At 50.8% G+C, this 24,292-nt stretch overlaps 1 long non-coding RNA gene across 1 annotated transcript in view; it reads right to left on the bottom strand.

Moving 5' to 3' along the window:
• Positions 1-15,871: 15,871 nt before the first annotated feature.
• The window catches only part of LOC308606367, a 33,602-nt gene continuing 25,181 nt past the window's right edge, over positions 15,872-24,292 (bottom strand). Inside the window, exon 3 of the long non-coding RNA XR_014013807.1 lies at positions 15,872-16,571. This is a non-coding gene — a long non-coding RNA (uncharacterized lncRNA). The remainder of the gene's footprint in view (positions 16,572-24,292) is intronic.

The raw sequence follows: 24,292 nt of genomic DNA, 5'->3' as shown, positions 1-24,292 counted from the left end.
CGGGGGAGGTAAGAGAAATTCCTTCCCATGAACGCAAGATGTCCCAAGGGCTTTCTATGTCCGGAACCTTTGTGGCAGAAGGCTTGGATACACCTGGAAACAGAGCAAGGCCCTCTAGGAAGGGAGGGCTTCCCAGCTAAGCTTGTTGGCTCACCGACAGGAGGGTAGGAGGTTGCTTAGAGGGAGGAGGGACAAGAGGGTCAGGATCTGTCTTAAGAGCAGACTTGAGCTGGAAGCAATCTGTGGTCAGCTGTGCTGAGATGAAGCTGGAAAATGGTGGGTCAGGTTTGAAGACAAATTATAACAACTCTACAACCTGTGATTTTGCCAAGCACACACGCGCTTAACCAGCCATGCAGTCACTAGTGCATCTACTCACACGCTCAGTGTTTAGGAAGCACCCACCATGTGCTGGGTGCTATGCTGGGCACTGGGAATATCGACGAATCGGGCTCCACTGCTGCCTTCTTCAAAGTCACGGTCTACAGGGAAGGACGCGCATCGGAAAAATTGATGAGAAGATAGTGTGATAAGTCCTTTACCAAAGATATGTCCGCACTCCTCTGAACACAGAGGAGGGTGTTAGGGACTCTGACTTGGCAGGGGTGGGGGTGGTGGAGAGGGCAGACAGGCTGCCCAAGAGAAGGTGGCATCAGCAGCAACTTGGAGAGTAAGTTCAAAGCCCTGGAGGGGAGAGTTAGAGGAGGGGAGAGAGCATGAGCAAAGCTGAACAGAAATACCAAAGGGATGCTATGATCAGAGACCAGCAGAATTCCATGTAGCCTGAGGGAGGATGGATGCTTGATGGAGGGTAGGGGTGGAATAAAGGCCAGAATTAAGGCTGAGGCTTGGTCAACTCAAACCATGCCCCAGCTGGGGAGGGGAGGACCTTAGTTTGTTCCAATATGTGTTTTATTTTTTTAAACAGCTGTTCCTAACTCTGCCTGTGCATCAGAAACACCTAGAGAGATTTTATACAATACAAATGGTCCACACCCTTGAGATCCAGACTTAGCTGGCCTGCTAATTCTAAGGTAGCTAGCTGAGCAGCTTAGCATTTCTTAAAAGTGTAAGACGCTGATAAACGCAATGGAGAAACAGACAGCAGAAAAGGGAGTCAGAGAATGCTGAGGGAGGAAGGTGGCACAACCTTAAATAGTGTTTTAAAGAGAAGACCTGAAGGAGGAAGCTGTGGGAAAATCTGGAGAAAGACCCCTCCAGGTGGAGAAAACAGCAGGTGCAAAGGCCCTGAGGCAGGGCTGACTTGTCTTAAAGGAAGAACAACGAAGTCAGTGTTGCTGGAATGTAGGAGGTGAGGTCAGAGAGATAATGGGGGCAGGTGGGTTGTGTTGGGCATATACCCTGGCCTTTTTGAACCATTGATTTAGTCCATCTCATCCAGCATCTAGTGAGGAAACTGGTGTGGAGAAGTGACACTTTACTAGATATGTCTTTTCTGTGTCCCTCTTTCACACAAGACTCTGAACTAGGCTGTGTGTCTGGGTGGTGTAGAGGATCATATTGCTGAGTAGAATACAGGCTCTGTTTCCCCAAAGATCCCAGTCCGGGAGGAGAGGTCCAGGCCCATACAACCCTTTCCAGCAGAAGGCAGATTTCAATCCATGCTGCTATCCTGATTTCAACTGTAGCAGAAATATTGTCACAGTTCAAGGTGGTCTTAGAGAGAGGGGGCACGTGAAGGGTGGGTAGGGCTTCAGCAGGCACAGCAGGAAGCACTTGCCCAATGAAACACGACAAGTGCATGGCTGAGATGGAGCCAGAATGGATGTCCGTGGTTTGGGGGAGGCAGCTTGAGAGTGTGGAGTCAGTAAGTCCTGGGTTTCAAGTCTGCTCAGCCTTGAAATTTGAGACCAACTGGTTGCACATGGCTTTATGTCTTTGTGTCTCCCTGGTCTCAATTTTCCCATCTTTTCCATGGAGTTAATCCCGTCTCTGAAGATTGGCTGTGAAAATTGATGAAGTAATGCGTGTGCACATGTCTACCAGCTCAGGGCCTGGTGGGGAGCGAGTCTCGGGAAGTGAGTATCACGTGGTCCCTGTTAATGTGGAGAGCCCCTTCTCTTTGGCTGCACTGGGCTTCTTCCATCAACTGCAGGGGAAGGAAGAAAGCCAGGTGGCGAGGGCAGGAGAGCATGGCTTGGTTGTTTTCCTCTCCACATCCAACACCTCTTTCTGGCTTTATGGAAGCCATTATGGGCAAGGCGCCACCCGGCAGTACCCATGGCGATTCCCATTGCCCATCCCATTGACCATTGTGCTCCATATGTCAACCACACCCCGGAGCTGCCATCCTTATTATTATTCCCTTATTTCATGGGGTGGGGGCATGGGGAGGGGACAGTAAGATCAGGGAAGGAACCAGGGCTTCTCTGTGTGTTTTTTCCTCCCTACCATACTGACCTTCACAGCCAGGCCATAGGGACCTCAGAGGAACCTAGCACACCAAGGTGAGCTGTGAGCTGTGGAGCAGGTGGCGGAGCTGGGGACCCCCCCCACACAGCATCCATCCTAAGTCACATTGGTCATTTGGCCCTGTCCCTGCTGCCCTGCCAGGACTCCCAGCTTGGCCCTGCCTCAGCTCTACCCTCTGGCCTAGGCCCCCTTCTAATTTGATTTAGGTTTCTGGGGAGAGGGGCTGGACTCACACCTGCAGGTTAACCCTCTCTCTGCCAAGGAAGGAACATTTCTGAGGCAATTTGTTTAGATGCAAGTTCTTTGTTCTCTTGATTATTCATTCTGTCAATAAGCCCTTTCTTACGTCTCGGCACCGTTCTCCGATGCTGTATCCTCAGCACTGAGGATAAAGGGGCAAGGCAGACCGAGTCCCTGCCCTGGATATGCTTTACCACTTCTTTGGGAGGCAGAAAGGGAGATCTGTAATCACTGGGTACGCTGAAGGACGTGAGAAAGATACTTGGGGGATACAGGGAGCAAGAGGTTGATTCTAGCCCATCTCTGTCCGATGGTCATTCATTCATTCATTCACTGGGCCTGGGCCCTGGTGGGGTCCTCAGAACTGGTGTGGGGCTGGGCATGGGCAGGCCCAAATTTAACTTTGAAACAGGCCATTAAAGAGACAGTGTCAGGGAATTGAAGGGGGTGGGAGCAACCTCTTCAGGAAAGGAGGGTTAGAGTCGGGGGCAGGGGGCATCTCCCCAGACGAGGGGGAATTGACTTCGGCTTTGCAGAAGGGAAAGCCTTTGGCTTCTTGGAGATACAAAGATGGGCTCCTGGAGACCCACAGTTACCACCTGCTGGGTGTCCTGGGATAGTTCTTATTTAAACTACCTGGGTCCTATTTGAAATATCAATTTGGGGCTTGTTTTCATACACATATTTATGTAATAGTAGTTTCATTAAAGGCTATATGTGCTCACAGACCTTTTATGATGTAATTGCTTTGATCAAACTTTTCAGAGGAAGAAATTAATCAAATAAGAATAGGCCATCCCCTATATCATGTGTCTTGATTTCTGGTCCAGAAATATCGGCTCTGTGCTTATATCCACCAGCTGGGGTCGAGTTTGACCTCTTCACCCAACCACAAGGTGTCCTCAGGAAAGGTTCTACCCTCAGTCAGCTCCCCTGAAGTGGAAGGGGTAGTGGGGAGAAGGAGATGAAGGGATGAGGGCTCCCAGGTCCTCTCATCAGGTGCAAGGTGGGGTAGCATTAGCACTCCCAGCTTGAAATGACCCTGCCCCAAGAAAGGAAGTTCAAGGATAGACAAGGTGTGGTTATCTTACCGGTTAAGCACAAGGGATTTTGAATCAGCTCTGTCTTTGGGCTAGTCAATTACCTAATGGACCTGTGCCTGGTACGTCTTCTGCGGGATTACTGAGGTCATCATATGAGATCATGTAAAACACTATCAACTTGTATCTGGCGCTTAGTAAGGTGGCTGATTTAGTAGTCGTAGTTATAGCACTGGGAGCCTGCAATAGATATGACTTTTGGGACCAGAACCTTCACAGTCCTTGAGATCCTGTTACCACCAGGACTGTTACCTAGCCCTCCCTCACCACTTCTAATTCACACACACCTGAGCAGGTACCACCAGAGGCCAGAGGTTGAAATGCTCAAAAATCATAAAACAAAAGAATGAAGATGATGACAGACCTAAGGTTGTCACTGTGGGAATCGGGGACCCCCCAGGTCCCCAAAGCCAGCAGTTTCTCTTTGGATACAAACTTCAGAAGAGCCCAGGGGCTCTGTGCCTTTACAAGGCCCTTTATTCTCCTCTGCATTCTGCTGGTTCTATCCATTACCCCTGAATGGAAATGGAAGCTTAATTTTTCTCTCTTGAAGCCATTAACACTCTGGGCTCTTGACAGGAAACACAGCTCAGCTTTAATTAGCCACAGCAAGCCCCCTGCATGAGCTTCTATCACAGCCCGAGGACTTCAAAGATAAAGGCTTCTCCATTCTCTCTAATCACAGCTATTAATGAGCCAATTAAGGCTTTCTCTGGGGCCAAGGCAAGCAGCTCCCTTAGTACCTTGGGCACACAGCTCTTCCCTGCTGCCAGGAAGCTTGAAAATGCCTGGGACTGGGAGCTCTGGCTCTGCAGCGTGTCCGCTGTGGGTCCTCAGATGGAACAAATGTCCTCTATGAGTCACTTTCCACAACAGGGGAGAATAACACTATTTCTTCCAAGGAGCAATTCTTGTAACAGGAATAATTACAGGTCAGTGATTCTCAAATTTTAGCATGCTTCAGCATCACCAGGAGGCCTCATTAAAACTCTTGACTGGGCTCCATTCTGGGCTCCTGACTCAGTTGGTCTGGAAGGGGCGGCATGCAAGAATTTGCATTTCTGACTTATTCCCAAGTGATACTGATGCTGCTGGTTCAGGGACACATTTGGAGAAGTGCTGCTCTAGGCAAGTGTGAGGTATTACGTGAAGATTTTGATTGCAGTCCCATCTATAAATGTCCCCCAACCTCTCTCCTTCACCTGTGCCTCACCTGACAGTTTCCAGGGGCCTCCCACTTGGCTATCAACACATGGACACACCAGTGTTTACGGCGGTGCGGTGGCCAGCCAGAGAGTACTCCAGGTGCTATCAGTCCTGGGCAGAATTTGGCAGGACCACTTCTTTGCCTAATCTCGGTACTAAGATTCCAGGTCCTGATGTTGATCAGAAGCCACTGAAGTCTCCAGCATCTCCTTTGGGAGGGGAAATGCGTCGGGATTTCCTGATTCCAGAGAAGGCAGAGAGCGTGGAGTCTTCAAAGTCTTCTTGACAGATGCGCTGCCCGGTGGACACTGGCAAGATGGAAATGAACAGGAAGGAGGGCAGCTCAGCTTGGGAAACATGAGCAAAGCGGTGTGGCAGGATCATGCTTGTGATGTTAGGGGACTAGTTAGATCTACTGATGGCCTGACTGAAGTCTAACTGAAGTCCCTCGGGCTGCATTTTGCCTGTTTCCTTAGGCAACAGAGACAGACTCGTACTCATTTCAACTGCTGCCTTCTGCTTGCAGTGGCTGAGAGCGTGACTAGTGTCACCCTGTGCTTCCGGCTTTAAAGACAAACTTTTGTTGTCAAAGATGTTACCAGTTCAGATACTTAGGATGCTGGGTTTCAGCTGGTGCTGTGGCCTCTGTGTCCAGACTCTCGTGATGCTCACTCCCACCAGCTATGCCGTTCTTCATCCCCCACCCCACCCCCAGGTCTAATTCAGCCTTCGCCGCCCACCTTGTGTTCTTCACAGAGCTCGCCCCTGAGCATGCCTGCTTTGGCGGTATTTGCTTTCTAGACAGCACGTTCCAAAGTGTGTGCCTACGGGCCTCAGGGCATGTTAGCAGCTCTAATGTGACTGAGGTGTCCCTTGGGGAGTGCTGGACCAGGTGAAGTAAGACAGGTATCTTCTCTGTAGGACCTCTCAGAGCCTTGAATATACTAGTGGAGGTGGGTTGGAAGACTCAAGAGGGATGCTTAACAAGCAACATTTTCCAAACTCCTTTCACCACACAGTGTATACTTTTCCCACAGAGGAACTCGCTTTGGTATAGAAGAGTTAAATAAGCTTCAGAGTCCAGTGGACTTGGTTTCCCCATCCTGGGACTCACACGTCTTTGAACCTCAGTCTCTTCATCTGTAAAATGGAGAGTGGTCCTTAGCTTGGAGGGCTGTTGGAATGTTTAAGTGAGGTGACATATGAAAGATGCACAGCCCAGGGTGAGGTATACAGGGGCTCAATAAATGTGAATTTTCTCCTCTCCTTTTTGCTTTTCTGGTGGAAGCTTACCATTTGAGTCAAATATGAGCTGTACCAAATAGGTTGTGTGGCAAGTGAGGGTGAAACCACACTCGAATTCACAGGGTCGGAGGAGTGAGAGCTCAGAAGGGACCGGGCCATCCAAGCAAGCTTCCTGGAGGAAGCTGTCTTTGCTGGGCCACACTCTTAAGCTAGTTCTCCAGCAAAGGCCTGGGGCAGGGGAGGCAGGAGGGGGAAGCTTTAGAACTACATCTCTCTGCAAGCAAGCTCCAGCAGGAATCCTTTTCTTTATTTTTCTTTTCCACCCTGGAGGCCCATTTCCCCACCAAATCCAGCCGACACAGCACTTGCCTTCTCCTCCCACAGCCTGAACTTGGCCAACATCTCAAGTTCCAGAGGTCTGAGCCTCAGAGTGGGGCCCTCCTGGCTTGTGGAAATTCACTGGGCCCGCTGAAGCCTGTTATACTGATGCCGTCAGGAAGCTCAGGGCAAGCAGGCCACCAGGAGCTGGGGTGCTGGCCCGGGGCCTACCTACACTGACCTTGGCAACAGGAGTGGGTGGGAGGAGTTCACTCAAAGCTAAGGAGGAAGCAGTACTGGAGATTTTCTCCCCCAGACTCTGTATTGTCCCCTGAGCCCTGACCTCCACCAACCAACCATTTCAGGAGACGCCACTTTGAACCAGGCATATTTCCTCCTGAAGTCATTTAATCTCCTAAAGTATCATTACAGTTTCCATTTTACTGATGAGAAAACAAAGACGCAGAGTCAGCTTGAAACTAGGTCCATTTGGTTCAAAGTCCAAGCTTTTTCTACTAGTCCTATGGAGCCATTATTTCCCTTTGTGCCTTTCCTAGTTTGTCTGGCATGTCACCACCTCCAGAAAGCCTTCTTGGTCGTCACCTGAGGCCATGCTTATGTCCCCTTCTGAGTGTCTACAGTTGGAACAACAAGGCACATCTCCTGTCAGTCCATCTTTCTGGGCAGGGAAGGACAGGGTGGGTGTCCTATACTGTACCCCTAGAGCCTGGCATGACCCACATCATAATCTCTGCTGAGAGAAGGGGTGAAGAAGTATAATTTTCAAGAGTATGCAGACCTATCAGGTGCTTTGCATCCCTGTCCAGTTCTGAGGTGCTCAGCATCTTTTAACCCTGTCACAATCCTCCACCCTTCCTTACACCTGACGGGCTGGCCTCACAGATACTCACTGACTTGGCTTTCCAAGGCATCGTCTGCTTCACCTCCTGTGACTCAGCTTGCTTCCTGGACTTCAGCAGGACCCCCAGGTATTCATGAGCAGACTCCTGTGGCTGGACACCCTCAGGAGGGCCCTGTAAGATCTCGGCTCCAATTCTCTTCCTCCAAACCAGCCGTGGTCCAGCACGTCTGCGTCTGACCCGGAGCTCACCCTCCACCCGCCAACACCCGCTTCAAAGATTAGCGAAGGTGCCAGGGAAATTACGAAAACCATGTGACAGGTAAATGGCTGTTCCTGCAACTTTCTTAGGTTTCAAAGGGAGGACGGTTTACTCCAGCATGTGTGCTGGGAATTCAGGCTTTGCAAGTGCTTTCCAGAAGGCATGGGCAAGGCAAACCGTACAGGATTCTGCTTTCCCTTCAGTGGAATCCAACTGGACCTCTCGGCCCCTGGGACTGAGATCGACCATGAACCAGGCTCCATCCGAACACTGTGGCTTTGTTTCCCTGCATGAAGAGCAGACATGCAAATGGGTTGTGAGCAGGAAGGGAACAAAGTAAACAGAGGGTGCCAGAGCTGGAGAACACCTTGGGTCACTAAGTGCAATCTTTTCACTTTCAGGACAAGGAAACTGAGACCCAGAGCAAGGCGTTGGCCTAGTGTCCAACAGCTTCTTGGAGACTGAGCCATGGCTGCAGGGAACACATCGGTGTCTCTCTAAAATCTTGGGAAAGCTAGAGTGATAAATGAACGTCTGGGAGGAATTGTGTCCAGAATCTTCTCTCTGTACTGACTGGTATAAATGTCACAGGCACATGGATTGTGCTTGTCCCATCTGTGGATAATGCTGGGCACGGGCTGCTGAGGTGTGTAAGGACAGTGAAGGCTGGTTGGGATGTATAGCCAGATGCTTGTCTTCCAGCCTCTGGCCACGTCCTCCAGGAATCTGGATGCCCATAGAACTCACAGGCAGACTACATCCTGGAACAGAGCTCAACTTGGGCACAAGTTGCCTTTGGCATGGGGAGACAAGAATCTACAGTTGCCAAACACCACACTGCTTCTACAGGGTCCCATGAAATACCTGTGAAAGCAACTTCCACACATCAGTACTGGGGCGCCTACGGGTGGTCCTTATGTAAGCATATACTGAGCAACTCTTATGTGCTAGCACCTTCAATAGCTCCCTATTGCCTGCAAGAAGTGGAGCCTAAGCCCTTCCCACAATGCTCAAGACCCTTGTGGACTTATCTGTCCTTTTCGTCACGTGTCATCTTTGAAAATTCAGTACATACCATTCACAGCCATCATTCAGCAAGCACCATCCCCTTTTTTGCCTCTGAATCTTTTTAAAATACTGCCTGGAGTGCTCTTTTCTCTTTCTGTATCTGGAGGACTCCTCATCCTTCTCTCTAACCCAACAACCCGACAAAGAAAGTGACACTTCTCCATCAGGCCTTCCCTCTCCCAATCCCCAGGCAGTTGTACCTTCAAAATATATCTCAAACCTGACTCTTTTCACTATCTGCACTGCCAACTCCCAGCTCCAAGCCACCATCAGCCCTTGCCTGGTCTACTCCGGTGGGCTCCTAACTGGTCTCCCTGCTTCCAATCTTTTCCCACCACAGGCTCTTCTCTCTGCAGCAGCCAGGGTGATCTTTCATACATCATAAATCAGATCAAATCACTTCTGTGCTTAAGACCCTTAATGGCTGCCCATTACAATGCGTACCATGGTTGACATCATCTCCCCTGCCTGTCTCTCCACTGCCATGTCATCCATTCTCCACCTTTTCCAGCCACAGTGTTCCAGCCACATGTTCCAGCCACAGTGACCACCTTCTTATTCCTTGAACAACCAAGGTTATTCAGGAACCTTTGCCTTCCTATGTCCCTGGAAGGCTTCCCCACCCCAGCTGCTCTCTCACAGTGGGCTCTTTTCATAATTTGGGTCTTAGCTCAAATATCACTTCTGAGAGGGGTCTTCCCTGACCATTCTATCCAAAGTAGCCTCCCTTATATCTCCCGTTTATTGTCTTTGCAGCAATAATCCCTATATTAAGTGACTTTATGTATTTCTGTGTTTGTTTTCTGTGTCTCCTGCTGCAGTAGAGGCTCAATGATAGCAGAGCTGTTCTTGTCTTTAGTGATGTACCCCCAGCATATAAAACAGTCCAGGTGCTGAGTGCGTGATTAATAATAAACATCTGTGAAAGACTGCCTTAAGCAGAGCCCTGGCAGACAGAGCCTTACGGAAGAAGGAGATCTTTGTGGGCTTTCTATAGGAAGGGAAACCTGGATGAGCCATAAAAAGACGGCAGGATTTATGTAGGCAGAGAGATTCAGAGATGGTGTCCCAGGAAGTGGGTCCCGCCAGGAGCATAAGTTGAACGGTCGGAAGGAGAGAAGAGGGCAGGGGAGAGCGTGGCTGGGGCAGGGAGGCTGAGTGCTGAGCAGAGAAGGAGGTAAGGTCAGCTCTGTGCCCAGGCGAGAGGCTTGGGGCGGGGGAGTGGGGCAGACCCTGGAGCTCTTGAAGGCCAGACAGGTGAGCCCTTTTCCCTTGCTCACCTTTGCACTGTTTCCCTGCAGCCTCGCTTTGCATGCACACGGTATTATTTCTAGTTGAAAAGGTAGAGAGGAGCCACAGGAACTTAGGAACTTAGGGCGTCACATAATATCCTCATCAGTGAATGGAAATGAAACTCACCCCTGCTGGGACTGAGCAATGTCTGTGCCAATACGGGGCCTCGGAGAGGCTGGGGCAGAGCTATCTGGATGGGCAGGAATAGCAAATTATAGAGACTTTGCCGGCAAATGGGCTCAAATGGGATCCAGCCACAGAGTTTTAAAACCACAGATGTTCAGAACACACTGCCCTATAGGCTCACAGAGGCTCTCAGCCTGACCTCCAACGTCCTTCAGCGTCCCGTTCAAAAGGACCTCAGTGACTCCTTGAATGCCTCCAGGGATGGAGAGCTCCCCACTCACATGCTGGAAGGCTCTGACTGTCGGAAAGCTTTCCTCATACTGAGGTGGCTCTAGTCTCCCTGGAACACCTTGACTGGACTTCAGTCTGCCCCCCGGACAGTTCAGTGGACACACAATGGCAGCCGTCACACCTCCAGGGCCTTCTCACCAGACCTCACGCCCTGGGTCCTTCTACCCGTTCTCTGTGTAGTTCCAGTTCCCTCCACACTTGAAGCACCTCCTCTGGGCTTGCCCCGGTTTGTCACCACTCTGCTTCCAATGCTTTAAGGAAAGTCTCCACAGGAGGGTGCCCTGGGAGTCCATCTCACACCCTTTTAACTCCTTCTTCAAGACCGTATGGCATTGCTGGTGGGAATGTAGAATGGTGCAGCTGCTGTGGAAAACAGTATGGTGGTTCCTCAAAAAATTAAATGTACAATTAACTGTATGATCCAGCAATTCCACTTGTCAGAATAGGCCCAAAGAATTGAAAGCAGGGACTTGAACACTTGTATACCAATGCTCATTGCAGCACTCTTCACAATAGCCAAAAGGTAGAAGCAACCCAAATGTCCATCAGCAGATGAATGGATAAACAAAATGTGATACATCCATACATATTATTCAGCCTTAGAAAGGAACAAAATTCTGAGACATGCTACAACATAATGAACCTTGAAAACAGAATGCTAATTGAAGTAAGTCAGATGCAAAAAGACAAATACCGTGTGATTCCACTTATATGAGGTACCTAGACTAGGCAAATTCATAGAGACAGAAAGTAGAATAGAGTCTACTAGGAGCCGGGGGGAGGGAAGAAAGGGAGAGTCATGGGTACAGACTTGTAATGGGTACAAAATTTCTGTTTGAGATGATGAAAAAGTTCTAAAGATGGATACTTGTGATGGTTGCATGACATTGTGAATGCACCTAATGCCATTGAATTGTACACTTAAAAATAGTTAATATGGCAAATTTAATGTTATGTATACTTTTACCACATTTTAAAAGGCCACATATATCTACCCTCCATTCTCTACCAAAGAGCAGTCAAGCACCAGGCATTTGCAAAGTACCTACTAAGTGCAGGGACTCTGACACGCTGTGGGCCATTGGGACTGGCAGTAGAGACTATCCTTGTTCATAACGACACTAACAGCCAAGCGCTAGCTTAAGCAGGTACCATGAATTATTTTATTTAATACACATCGCCTTCTCAGGTAACTATTGTACAAATTTGACAAATAGAACTGAGACTCAAAGAGGCTGAGTAGTTTGCTCAGTGTTACACGGGGACGGACTCAGGATTCCAATGCGAATGTCTGATTCCAGAGGCTAGGTTCTTAGTCATGCTACTTCTTGAAAGAGACTTGGGAAATGCTTAAGAGCGAGAAGATACACACACACACACACACCCTCCAAGATGGTTTGCTGGGTGAAAGGTGTGCAAAGACCCCTCTTGGAAGGGAGCAGCCTTAAACTCCATGAGTGGCAGCTGGTCTCTGGCTCAACCTTCTACTCTCAATCAGCATCTATTGAATGAGTTCCCATCAGTGTGTCCTGAGAAAATCCTGAAGGAGGTGGCATTTCAACTGGACCATGCAGTGTGGGCAGAAGGGAGGGAGGAGGACCTCAGCGTCCACTTTGTCCGGGAACCTCCGATGACCTCTGGGCTGGGCTTCTGGGAGCCTGTGCTCTCCTGCCCTCCTCCACCCCCTCCACCCTTGAGCTTCCTTGCGACTGTCCACTGTTTACTGCTGGACCAGATGGGCTCTCCCGGTGGGCGGGGCCCCATCTAACCCTGTCTGTGCCCGGTGTCCAGCCAGGAGCTGGCCTGGAGCCGGTGATCTGGGGTTTCTCACTGGAGAGAAGAACAGGAGAGTGCTGGAGAAACCCGACAGAAGAGTTCAACCTTGAACCTTGTTCAATTCTCCTTATTTCCCTGTAATTAGAACAAATTCCCTGTTAGCTCAGTTTCCATTCCCGAAGGTGGAAGGAATTCAGGAAACTTCTTCCAAGATGCCGAGCCCCATTCTCAGTCTGACTGTCTAGACATATGACCCTGAGGCTGCCCCCATCGTGATCTCGCAGAACTGGGTGGGGGGGGCTTGTTGCGGTGGCAGCTGGCGCACATTACCTCTGGGGCTGGCAAGGCCTCCATCCTGGGCCCAGGAGTCCTTCCGCCGAGAACAGCAGCGCTGGCTGCACTGCGGAGGCCCACACCTGGCTGACAGTCGCCAGTGCAGGTGAGGGCCGGGCTGCTGCTGCATCGCACAACGTTGGGGGCACACTTCACATCGAAGGCAAAGCGAATGGGCTTCCCTGGAGATGCACAGCACGGTCCCCAGCGTGTGAACCTGCTACCTTCAGAGCCAGCCTGCCTGGACCCCTCTGCCCTGGGGCCTGGATCCCCTGCTGCCAGCGCTGCAAGCTACTTGGACTTAACTTCTCTCACCGAGCAACACGGAATGGAGGAAGGAGTACAGGACAGACCTGGGTTCAAACTTAAAGTAGTCACATTTTAGTAGCTTTGAGGCCCTGGAAAAGTTATTTCATCTCCTGGCATCTTAGCCTTCTCATTTGTAAATTGGGGATAGTAAAACCTACCTTCAGGGTTCTTAGGAGGATTAAATGAGATCCTATTTATAAAGCGCTTAGAACAGTGGCTGGCACGTAGTTCCTTTTATATAAGTGTGTGTTAAATGAATACAAATTTATCTCAGTATGCCAAGCATCCAGTCTTGGAACTTGGAAGATGGTTTTAAAAAAAAAAAAGATTGTGGGGTAAACGAACACCTGAATCGTGTATCTGGGTCCTCACCTCACCACGAGCCTGTGGTGTGACCTTGGTAAGTGCTCTGACCTCTCTGAGCCTCACTTGTCCTTTTGTACAATGGGGGCGCATGACACATTATCCTGACAGTCTCTTTGGGCTTGAACATGCTAGGACCCAAAAGCTTGCGACACGGGAGCCCCCCGTCCATCCTCAACTGGCTCTAGTCTTGGCCTACTTTATCCTCCGATCCCTGGCGGATCCAGGCTTTCTGAACTGCCGAACTCGACCCCTTGGAAATGCCAGGTCCAGGGGTTGTCAGCATGGATTAGTTCTGGGAAACACTACGGTCAGCAGAGTGTCCCCAGTGAGGGCGCTTATCCTGCCTGGCCACGGAGGGGGTGAGCTGAACATTCCAATCAGCCAAGTGACCTCAGGGGAGCATTAGAGAAAAGGACAGTGGGAAGCTGGTGTTGGAGATCTCTTAATCCTGGGGAATTTAGAGTCACCACAAAGTGGGCTCCTAAATGAGTAGGGATTTGCTTCTTCTCCCAGCCTTAACAGACTGCTTCTGCACAGGGAGAGGTTTTAAATAGCAAAGGTGACTCGGCTTGATTTGGCCAAACTCACAGTTGGACACATTCCTCCTTTGGTTCTCAGGGTTCAGAAATAGTCTGGTGGGGGCACGGAAGTGCCCTGGGAGAAAGGAGATGCGGTCTTCTCAGGTGTCCCTGAGAGAGGACATAGGCTGCGTCAAATAAATGTGGAGGGGGCGTCCTGAACTACCACGGGGCATTTAGGCTTACTGGGCCACGGAGTTGTCTTATGTGGTCCTGCTAGATGGAGACACTGAAAGAAAAAAGATCTGCTCAAGGTCCCCCTTGAGCAAAAGAGCGCATGACAGAGCCAAGGGTAAGACCTGGGTCTCCGGACCCTAAAGTTGGCTGACTACTGCTCCTTAGATATACAGCTTCTGCACCAGCTACAACCAGCATAAATCAGTGCAATGTTTTATTCAGTGCATGTTTACTAAGACTTTGCCACATGCAGGTCCTGGGCAAGGCACAGGGATGGGTGGGGCTGGGGTGGGACAGAGATGAACCAGGTTCCACCCTTGTCCTCCAGCTGCTAAAGCAGGGACTTTAGCAGCCTGAGAATAGATGCTTTAGGAGGGAGGAGCTGAGCGAGGGCAGCACATCTGGCTGGAAGGAGGAAGGAGCTGGGAGCTGGAAAGCTGCTCCTTTTCACTGGTCTTCTCTCCCCTGTTAGTCCGAGGGAGGGATGAAGGCTCCCTCATTAGCTGGGGCGTTCCCTCTGGTCAGTCCGCTAAGGCAGCCTCTCCTCTCCCAAAGCCCAGCACGACTCCCCTGGAGTCTCCCTTCCAGTGGCCCTCTGGTTTGTCCCAGCCTGGCTCTAACTTGGCTGAGGTGAATCTTCTCTCACCTGGCGTGTTCCTGGGCTCCTGGGCTCCTGGGCTCCAGCCCACAGTTGTCACATGCCTTCTGCTCTTTGCTGCTCCAGTGGCCTTCCTGCAGCAAAACAATCTTTAGGAACGGAGCTTTGTGGGAACCTAATGCTGCCTCCAATTCTCTCCAGGGCTGTCCTGGGACAAGTGCAGCCAGACAGGTTCTGGCAGCCCCAGAGGTCAGAGTCAGGACCAGTGGGAGAAGCACAGGGGCAGGATTCAGCTCCGAGGGAGGCAGCACGGTCTGTTAGCCAGAGGCTCTGGTGTTCTAAGGGAGGGCTCTGGCGGCAGGGAGGGGAAGAGGCAAGAGAGGGAAATGGTTTCCGCCACCTTGGGAGATATATGAGCAAGGGCTTGAGACCTTGTCACTTGCTCCGATGTTGTAGAGCGTGTTTAAGCATCAGACCTAGGCACCACATTCCAGACCAGGACCTAGGATTGTAAGCAGTCCGGCGCAATGGAGTTCCATGTCTGCATCCCTTCTTGGGCGGGGCACAATTTGAGAGCATTTGTGGTTGCAGATAAGCATGAGGGTCAGATTCATCTCAGCCTCCTTAGCCTTCAGCATGGAGCCTGGCACTTGCTAGGGTCAGACGTGCTTGCTGAGTGAACGAATGATTTGTGAGTGCTGAGATCCCAGAATTACACCCGGACTGGGCCCAGTCTCTCCAGCTGAGGGATGGTTGGGGACTTAGGTGTGGAGCAAAGGCTCCCCTCTGGCTGCCAGTGTCTGAGAGCTCCCCCACTTCAAAGGACTTGTAGATAAGGAGGGCTTTCTGGGCTAAGTGAGATCCGGCCCTCCCCTAGCCTCCCCTCCCCCCAACCCCACACCAAATGTGCACATGAAAATCTAGCTTTCTTATCTGCCTAGGCTCAGATTTGGCACCCTGGGGCTTGAAAGGCTGACAGAGCAACTGATGGTACATCCAGATGTCCTTAAAGACCTCCAGCTGTGGACCATGGGACATTGTTCCTTCTGAGGTGCCAGCCCCAACTTCCACCTGCATGAAGGTGTGAGGACCTGCTTGGCTAGGAATGGTAGAGGCTACACTAGGAAGGCAGAGGATCCCAGTGAGAGTGACGGACCTGGCTGGAAGGATCCCAGGAGAGGAAAGAAGGCTAGAGGACAAAGAAATCGGAGGATGAAAGCCTCCAATTTGAAGGTAGAATTCCCTGCATTAGACAGAGTCCTTAACCTCACATTTGAAGAGTGGATGATCGGATGGCTGGAGGATGGCTGGCTGAAATGGATGGTGGTCCATTCAAAGGTTTATTGAATGCTTCCTTAGACTCCATGTGATGAATCAGACCCAGCCTCTGTCCCCAAGGAGCTCACAATACACAGACGACGACACCACAGTTGTAATTCAACTTGGAGACAGGCCTTGAAAAATGGAGGGGGTTGTGGTTACATGCTGAAGACAAGACTGAGCAGAATTCTCAATGAAGTTCAGGGGTCACTCCCCTCGGATCTGAGATGTCCTGAACCACTTTGAGATGAAATTCAAAATGAGCAAATATCTTGGTTGAAGTTTATGCCTTCTTAAAGTGGATTTCAGTGTGGTTAAGATATAGTGGCCATAAAAGTTCATGAAAAGCTTATGGAAAAAAATTAAAGATTGAGAAAGCTGTATCTCTTCATGCAGTTTGTGTGTAAATGGACAGCTTGATGGGAGGACCACTCTCTCTACAGTCTTGTATTTAATACAATCCAGAAGATGATCACACACACACTTTTCAGATAAGAACACTTGGGTTCAGGGAGGTGAAGTAACTCATTCAAGGCCTCACAACCAAAGTGGCAAAGCTGGGATGTGGTGCCATAGCTCTGACTTGAATGCCAGCTGATCTTTCGTCTGTCACTGGATCTTCAGCTTTCCCTCAGCAGAAGGACCCATGGTACAACTACTGCAAATCCAGAGCCTACAGAAACAAGATCGAAAGTCTTAGTTCTGCACAAAGTCCTTGATGGAGAACTGGTTATTGTTCAGTGTGACTGAGGAGCCTTTGCTCAAGGCAGAAGAGGGAGGTGGGTGAGGGAGGGAGAGCAGGCCCCTTTCCAGGTGGCTTTGAACCCCAGACCTGGAGCTGCCCCTGTGTAGAGTTGATGCCCAGTAGCTGTTGGTTGGAGATTTTTACAAACCAACACAATGCAAAAGAAGCTTGGTGTGGTAGGGGGAAAAGAAGGTTTGAGTTACTTGAATTCAGTTTCTGCTGCTCCTCTGAACAGAATTTATGGCAAGGACTTCAGCTATTAGTAACATGTATTAGCTACTTACTTTGTGCCAGGAACAGTTCTAAGAAAATTACATGTATTAACTTCTGACTTTGTGCCAGGAACAGTTCTAAGAAAATTACATAAATTAACTCATTTATCCTCACAATGCTCCTGTGAGGTGGATACAGCTATGAACCCATTTTACATATGAGCAAGTAGAGGCAGTGGTTGTGCACCTTGAGCAAATGACCCATTCTCTAGGTCCCAGATTTTACACTTATAGCATAGAGAATTGAGCTAAATGAGATAACTCATGTGAACATGGCCCCCACACACAATTGGTATGCAAGAAACATTTGTGGAATTGTAGTCTGACGTTAGTAATGAAATGACAAGGCCAGTGTTTTCTGACTCCAAACTCTTTGGTTCCTTTGCCACTCCATCCTCCATCCCAAGGGTCCAGCACGTAGTAGGTGAGCATTCAATGTCTCAGAAGTGGTTGATGAAATTTTTGTGAATTCCAGGGCCTGTCTTGGACCAGCTGCTTCCTTGTACTCCACCCACAGAAGGGATGGAGTGTGTCTTCTTAAGGTGGGAAGTCCCACCCACAGACACTGTTTCCCTGACTCACGGGCCTGGTCTCAAAGGGGAGCATGTGTGGGCAGCCTTAGGGGAGAGGTGGCGGGGATCCCCTGGCGAGATTATGTTTCCCTTTCTGCTGTGTCAGCCCTTGGGCAGGGTGGATCCCCACTCTCTGGGTGGTATGTGCAAGACTGCATAGGCTTGTCTGAGAGCCAAGGGTGGATGGGGAGCACGTGTGCCTCCCACTGCTGGTGTATGTGTTTGTCTTAGTGTGAAACAATCCATCTTCGTGCCCATTGCCTTCAAGAAGTGGATTATCTGGTCCTTCGGGAAAAAAAATCACTCAATTAAGGAAATGAGAGCTCAGCAATGTCAGGCTGGAAGTTTTGACTATGGGTGTCAGACGGTGGGTGTCCTGCCTGTGCTCTTTGCAGGGAGACCTCACTGCCTGCCTAGGATTGCTGCGGAACTGGTGACAGGGCCCTGAGGACGACAGCATCTGCTCTTGCACGGGCCCTGGAGGGAGGAAAGTGGGAGATGAAGCTAAGGCGAAAGGTAAGACTGTGGGACAGAGAGAGGCTAGAGAGAAAGGTGCAGTGGGCCGGGGAGCAAGCCCCCAGGGTTCCCAGCTTCTGTCTGTCTCGTGGCTCCGGCGCAGTGGGAGGTGTGTGACCTCTGATGTCACGTACACCTGGAGCTTGTTGCAAGACCTGGGAATTTGCCCAGAGTCCAGTCTGTGCAGAGCTGACCAGGGAGGGTCCTCATTGCACTTGGAGCAGGGAGGTGGGTAGAGTTATTTTTTGAGTCTGCCTGCAGGCTGAGATCACAGGACCTGGAGTCAGCCCTCCCCCGAGCCTGCAGAAGGATGCATTCTAGGCCACCTTGGCTTTCTCAGGAAAGCCCAGCTCACAATGACCTGTCAGACCTGCCAGACCCTCTCCCCAGCCTTCCTTGGAACCTTCCAGCTGGAGCCTGTTTGCACAGCTGGGATGGGGTTAAACGGCTGCCCTCTGGGTCCTGAGGACCTGGCCAAATATCCTCAGGCCACTGGGAAGTAGCGCAGAAGGATGAAAAGGGGCCTGCAGACCCGTGAATGGGACTCGGAGTCCTGGGCTGCTCAATTCCAGCTGCGTGATCTCTGTCGGGTCCCGGGGCCTCTATGAGACTTCATTTCCTTATCTGTAAAACGGAGAGAATAAAACACAGAGCAGTCTTTTGGGAGAACTAAGCCTGATCATACACATGAGTAACCAGCCTCATGTCTGACACATAGTGGGGGGCTAAAAATGTTAGTTCCCTTCCGTTTCTTCTCTATCCCTTTTCTCCTGTTTTCTCCCTCTGCAGAGTCATTCACTATTATTCTGATATGCATTCACTGAATACCATTGGCAGCAGGCACTGTAGATGCCATGGTGAGGGAGGCAGGCCTTAGCTCTTGAACGACTTACAGCCTTGAGGCAGAGACAAACAGACAAGGGCAATGCCACACAGCAAGTAGGAACAGACCGCCTTCTCAGAAGAGGTGCTGCTGGGCTGATCCTAAAGTCTCCTCAGACTTTCCTGCGTGGTCAGATGCCTTCCTGCGGCCCTTCATCCTTTAAGCACTGCCTCCTCCATGAAGCCATCCAGGCTTTCACCTGGCCTCCCACAGGTGTTGTACTAAATACTTTACCATCCAATGCTTGGAACAATGCCGTGAGATGGGTAATATTATTGCCTCTGTTTACAGATAAATCGCTGGGACTTGGAGAAGTCAGGTACAATGGCAAGATGTCATCTGAATTCAGCCCTGAGTCCAGGGTCCAAGCTCTTTCCACAAAGCTAACTTGCCTCTTCCTCAGGCCTTCCTTCTACCCTGGGCTCCATCAGGGCCTCTCAGAGGAGTTATCACTGGCTTTTAATGATTTGTTGACTGAGCTGTTGTCCCCACAGTCTAGAAACCCTTCAGGAGCTGGACCATATCTGATCCCGTCTGTGATGAGGGGCCCGGCGTCCAGCTGGCACAGAGCAGGCATCAGTGCACATTGGTTGAGATGGAACCAGGTCAGAAGCACATCACGACCGTCTCCCCACTTCCATCGGACAGAGTCCGTGATTGGAACAGTCACTCTCCTCTCTGGATTCCACCCTGGCAGCATGACGTCACACCGTTGGCCCGGGTCCATTTCCCCCTCCCTTCTTCCTGGTCCCAGGTGCTCTGGGGCTGGCAGGATGGAACAGGATAGGATATGTGGTGGCCATACATGTCCAGCCAAGCGGGCCGACCCAGGAGGCAAGGACAAGAGTTCCTGACTCACACTAAGGTGAGGGTGAAGGCCAGGGGTGGAGACATGCCTGAAAAGAAGTCACACCTCATCAAGCCAGTAAACCTCATCAAGGCCTTGCTAAGGAGCTTAAGGAATTGAGGGTAGGACAAAGGGCTGCAAGAATCAGCCCCCAAAGCAGGAAGGAGATCTGGCCAACTCCTCAGACGTGGGTCCCCCTGTTGTTGGCGTCCGAGTGGCTGCTTCTCTTCCCCATCAGAGCCCAGCTATGCTCAGCCCATTTGCTTGGGTCCCAGCAGGCCCCGAGGCCACGGGAGCCTGGGAAGGAGCTCAGCCGGGGGAGTGACTGACAGGGTGTCAGGCGCCTGACTTTTGGATGGGAACTCAGGCGGATCAGGCAGCAGCTGAGATCCCAGGGGGAACTGGCCCTGGTGATGGATGCTCTGAGTCTCTCCCGTCTGCTTCTGCTCTGTCTCCCTTGCCCACCCCCCAACTCCCATCCCGCCTTCTTGTGCTCTCCTTGGTCACTGGCCAGTGGTGCTGGGGGTGGCAGAGCCAGCAGATCCATCAAGCAGGGGATGCAGGGAGGCTGGAGCCATCAGTTCATGAATCAGCTCAGCTCTGGTGCTCCTGTCAGTGGGAGACAAAACAGCGGCATCTGGAGTATGTGCCCCAGGGGCCCAGTATACGCAGGGGAGAAGGAGGCCTCTGGGACCAGACGGACCTGGCCTCAAACCCTGATGCCACCACTCACCAGCTCTGTGACCTCGGGAAGCCACTTGACTTCTCCAAGCCTCAGGGTCCTCCTCCGTAAAATAGGGATAGTAGAACCTGCCTTGCCTAACTCACAGGTTGTTGAGAGGATCAAATGAGAGAGAGGGTTTCCAAATTGCTACGGACATTGGACATTCCCATTATTGCTAAGCACACCGTGGGCTAGTGGCCGAATCCAGCTCGCACCCACTTCTCCGCCTCCCTGACTTTTGTTCTTACTCTGTACTAGCATCGGTTTCAGCTTGGTTTGGAGGCAGAAGAATAGACTTGATGACCTCGAGAGTTGAGCCCCTCTGGGTCTGCCTGATTCAGTTCCAGGGGTTGAGCGCACATGAGAATTGGGCCATTGTTGTGTTTGTTTAACTGATTAAATGACTGATCAGGGAACGTGGCTCATGAAATTGTACCTTCCAGTGAATTCCTAAGCTGATGGCTAGAGACTCAGGAAGGCTGTGTGATGGGGAGGAGCCCTATAGGGGCTCCAGCCCCTGAGAGACTTGCAAACTCTTTGGGGAGGTGGGACACCCACGTAAGAGCTATTAGCTAAAAATACTGGGCAGAGCATCCAAAATACCACGTCGGGTCTGTTAATAGTAGCATCCCCAGTGCCTAACGTACATAATCAGCATTCAGTAAATCCCTGTCAAATGAAGGAATAAAGAAAGACCGGCACAATCTTTGTATGTTACCCAAAGCCACGTGGCACTTCCATGCTCCTGGGAGATCTGGTGAAAACTTGCTCTGAACCTCAGACTGCTCAGCTGTTCCACAGTTGTTTGTTGCGCTTCTCTGTCCCTGCTCATGAGAGGGCAACCTCTTCCGTGTCATGTCAAACCACTAGACTCACACGCTGTTTTGCACTTCCCCTTTTTCTACAAAAATGTAATCGCCCTGGGAATTGTGCCATCACTTTACTGAAGATTTGAGGGTGTCACAGAGGAGGGACCACTGGTTTTGCCAACTTTTACAAGTTGCCCCATTGAACTCCCTGACCTTGGCCCCCTCCCCAGCCTTCAGAGAAATGTAGTTCAGGGGGTATCTCCATCCCCTTCCTCCCCCAACCCACAGCTTTTCCTGCAGGTAGGAGGGCTGCCAGTCTGCTTTCCCCAGTGCCAGAAATTCCAAAGAATACAATATTCTCTTTTTTTTCCTTCCACATGAATCTCCCAGGCCCTGTGAGTCCCCAGAGGACCATGAGGCAGGTTTGGACTCAGGGCAGAGAAGCCCTTTCTAAAGCTGAGAGCTATCTAGACTGCCGAGCTCCCTGCCATGGGAGGTGAACCAGCACAGTGAAGCTGCAGAAGCTCCTCTGGGGTGCAGATGTAAATCCTCAGGTATTTATTCAACTTGGGGGTTGGATATTACAGCAGGACACTTGTTGATTCATCTAATCGGAGGGGCAACTCTAGCACTAATAAGCATCAGCACTGCTCCAGCTTTTATTACATTCATCATATGTAAGGATATGAAGCTGGAAAGCAGGCGACCCAGGTTTATGGCCCCAGCTCTTTTTTTTTTTTTTTTTTTTTTTTTGCGGTACGCGGGCCTCTCACTGTCGTGGCCTCTCCCATCGCGGAGCACAGGCTCCGGACGCGCAGGCTCAGCGGCCATGGCTCACGGGCCCAGCCGCTCCACGGCATGTGGGATCTTCCCAGACCGGGGCACAAACCCGCATCCCCTGCATCGGCAGGTGGACTCTCAACCACTGCGCCACCAGGGAAGCCCTTGGCCCCAGCTCTTTTACTGACTCTCAGTGTGGGCCTGCTCAAATCCCCCTCCATCAGTTGGCCTCAGTTTCCCTATTTGCACGATGCAAATTCTCTAATGGGGACTGGGTGCTTCCCTGGGGCCCTGCAGCTCTGAGACACTGTGATTTCCTGGTATCTCAAGAATAGAAGGTGGTGTGTTTTTTCTGCAACAGGAACTGAGTGTCAAGTTTGTGGGAAATTGAGAGTGACTGCATCTTCTTATCGCTCTGGCTCTGGGCCCAGTTGGGGCTCTGTCTGGCTGCCACAGAGGAGGAAGGGGCGCCTTAGACCCTCCTCTGGTCTGTGGAGAAAGTGAAGCTGGACCTTGGTGTTCTGCATGCAGTGGGCCCAGCCAGGCTTCTGGCCTCCTCAGCCTGTGCAGAGACAGAGCACGGTGGCCTCTGCACCGGGAAGCGGGGATGGGGAGCATCTTTCTGCATCTCTGTGCTGCTGGGGTCGGCTCTGCTCTTGGGATGGGGCTGGGATCATGGAGGCCACTCCTGTCTGTCTTCCTCTTGCAATGCAGGCTCCATGGGAGGATGTGGGAAAGCATGGTTCTTTCTGGCTCTCATTGAGATTGGTCCAAATATTCCAAAACTTTTCCTATCTAGGTTCTCAAAGATCTTCTTAATTATTAGTAACATTTGAAAGAAAATCAACTCCCACATGCCAGGTTCTGTTCTGGGCACTGAGGTATAGCAGCAAATAAAAGAAATGGCCTTCAGCTCTGGCCCCATAGTGCACCCACCACCCGCCTCTGCCAGCTTCTGGGACCCCAGCCAATTTGCCATCAAGCCAGAGCGCAGGCAGCTTGGTCAGGTGAGGCGAGATCATCAAGTGCTTCAAGCAGAAGGGATTCTGCCTTCAGGCCTCCGAGGAACATCTAAAGCAGCACAACATTGACCTGAAAGACCACCCTCTCTTCCCGGAGCTGGAGAAATGCATGAACTCAGGACCCGTTGTGGCCATGGTCTGGAGGGGCTGAATGTGGTAAAGATAGGGCGAGTGATGCTTGGGGAGACCGATCCAGTGGAATTTAAGTCGAGCACAGTACAAAGGGACTGCTGCATTCAAATTGGAAGGAACATCATTCATAGCAGTCATTCAGTAAAAAAGTGCTGAAAAAAAGAAATCAACCTGAGGTTTTAAGCCCAAAGAATTGGTGACTACAAGTCTTGTGCTATTGACTGGATCTGTGAATAACAGGGGAGCAAAGCAGCAGTCTCCTTCAGCATCGCTTGATGTGTCCCTGGGCATGGCTCTGCATTCCATGGACTTGGAAACAGTAGGATTAATCTTTCCTTCCTAAAATACTTGCCAGTAAAGACTTTGGAAACTGGGAAAAAGAAAAGAAAAATAGATAGAAGGAAAGAAAGAAAGGAAGAGAAATGGAAGGAAGGAAGAAAGAGAAAAGGAAGGAAGGAAGGGAAAGAGACAAGGGTTATGATATGAGGCAGTCCGTTCTCTGACAGGAGCTCACAAAGGGCTATGGGATCAGGGTGGAACTGAGGGGGCTGGTACCAAGATGTGGTAGGTCCAGACAAAAATTCTGAAGTCTAAGCAGGAATTTGCTAGACTAAGGGAATGTAAGGAGGAAACTGGCCTCTTCCAGGGAGAAGGAGCAACGCCTGCAAAAGCCTGTCATAGGGAGAGAGCAAGTTTCATTCTGGGCCTTGCAGTGGCTGTTTCTTACATGTGAATGACTGGTGAAGGGCAAGGAGTAGGAGCTGGGGAGGGGAGTACAGGGCATGCGAAGGAACTGAGGCTGCCAAGAGGGGGCCAGGATCAGGCAGGGTCAGAGTCATGAAAGGGGAGGAGGCTGAACATTATCCTGGAGGCAGTGGGAGCCAGGGAGGCCTTTTAGCTGGAGTGACATGGTTGCATACGTAATTAGAGAAGGTGTCAGTGATGCTGTGTGGAAGATGGACAGGAGGGAGAGGGACCTGGAGATGAGTTGGGAGACTGGTTCTGTGAACCAGATGTGGGATGATGATGGATGGGCTGCAGTAATAGAAATAGGACTGGAGATAATTCGTGAGACTGAAGAGGTGGAATCAA

The sequence above is a fragment of the Mesoplodon bidens genome, assembly GCF_964165515.1.
Source record: "Mesoplodon bidens genome assembly, chromosome: 2".
In the NCBI taxonomy this organism is placed as follows: Eukaryota; Metazoa; Chordata; class Mammalia; order Artiodactyla; family Ziphiidae; genus Mesoplodon; species Mesoplodon bidens.
Note: the sequence above shows the minus strand (reverse complement) of the source record. Positions and strands in the feature narration are given on the sequence as shown.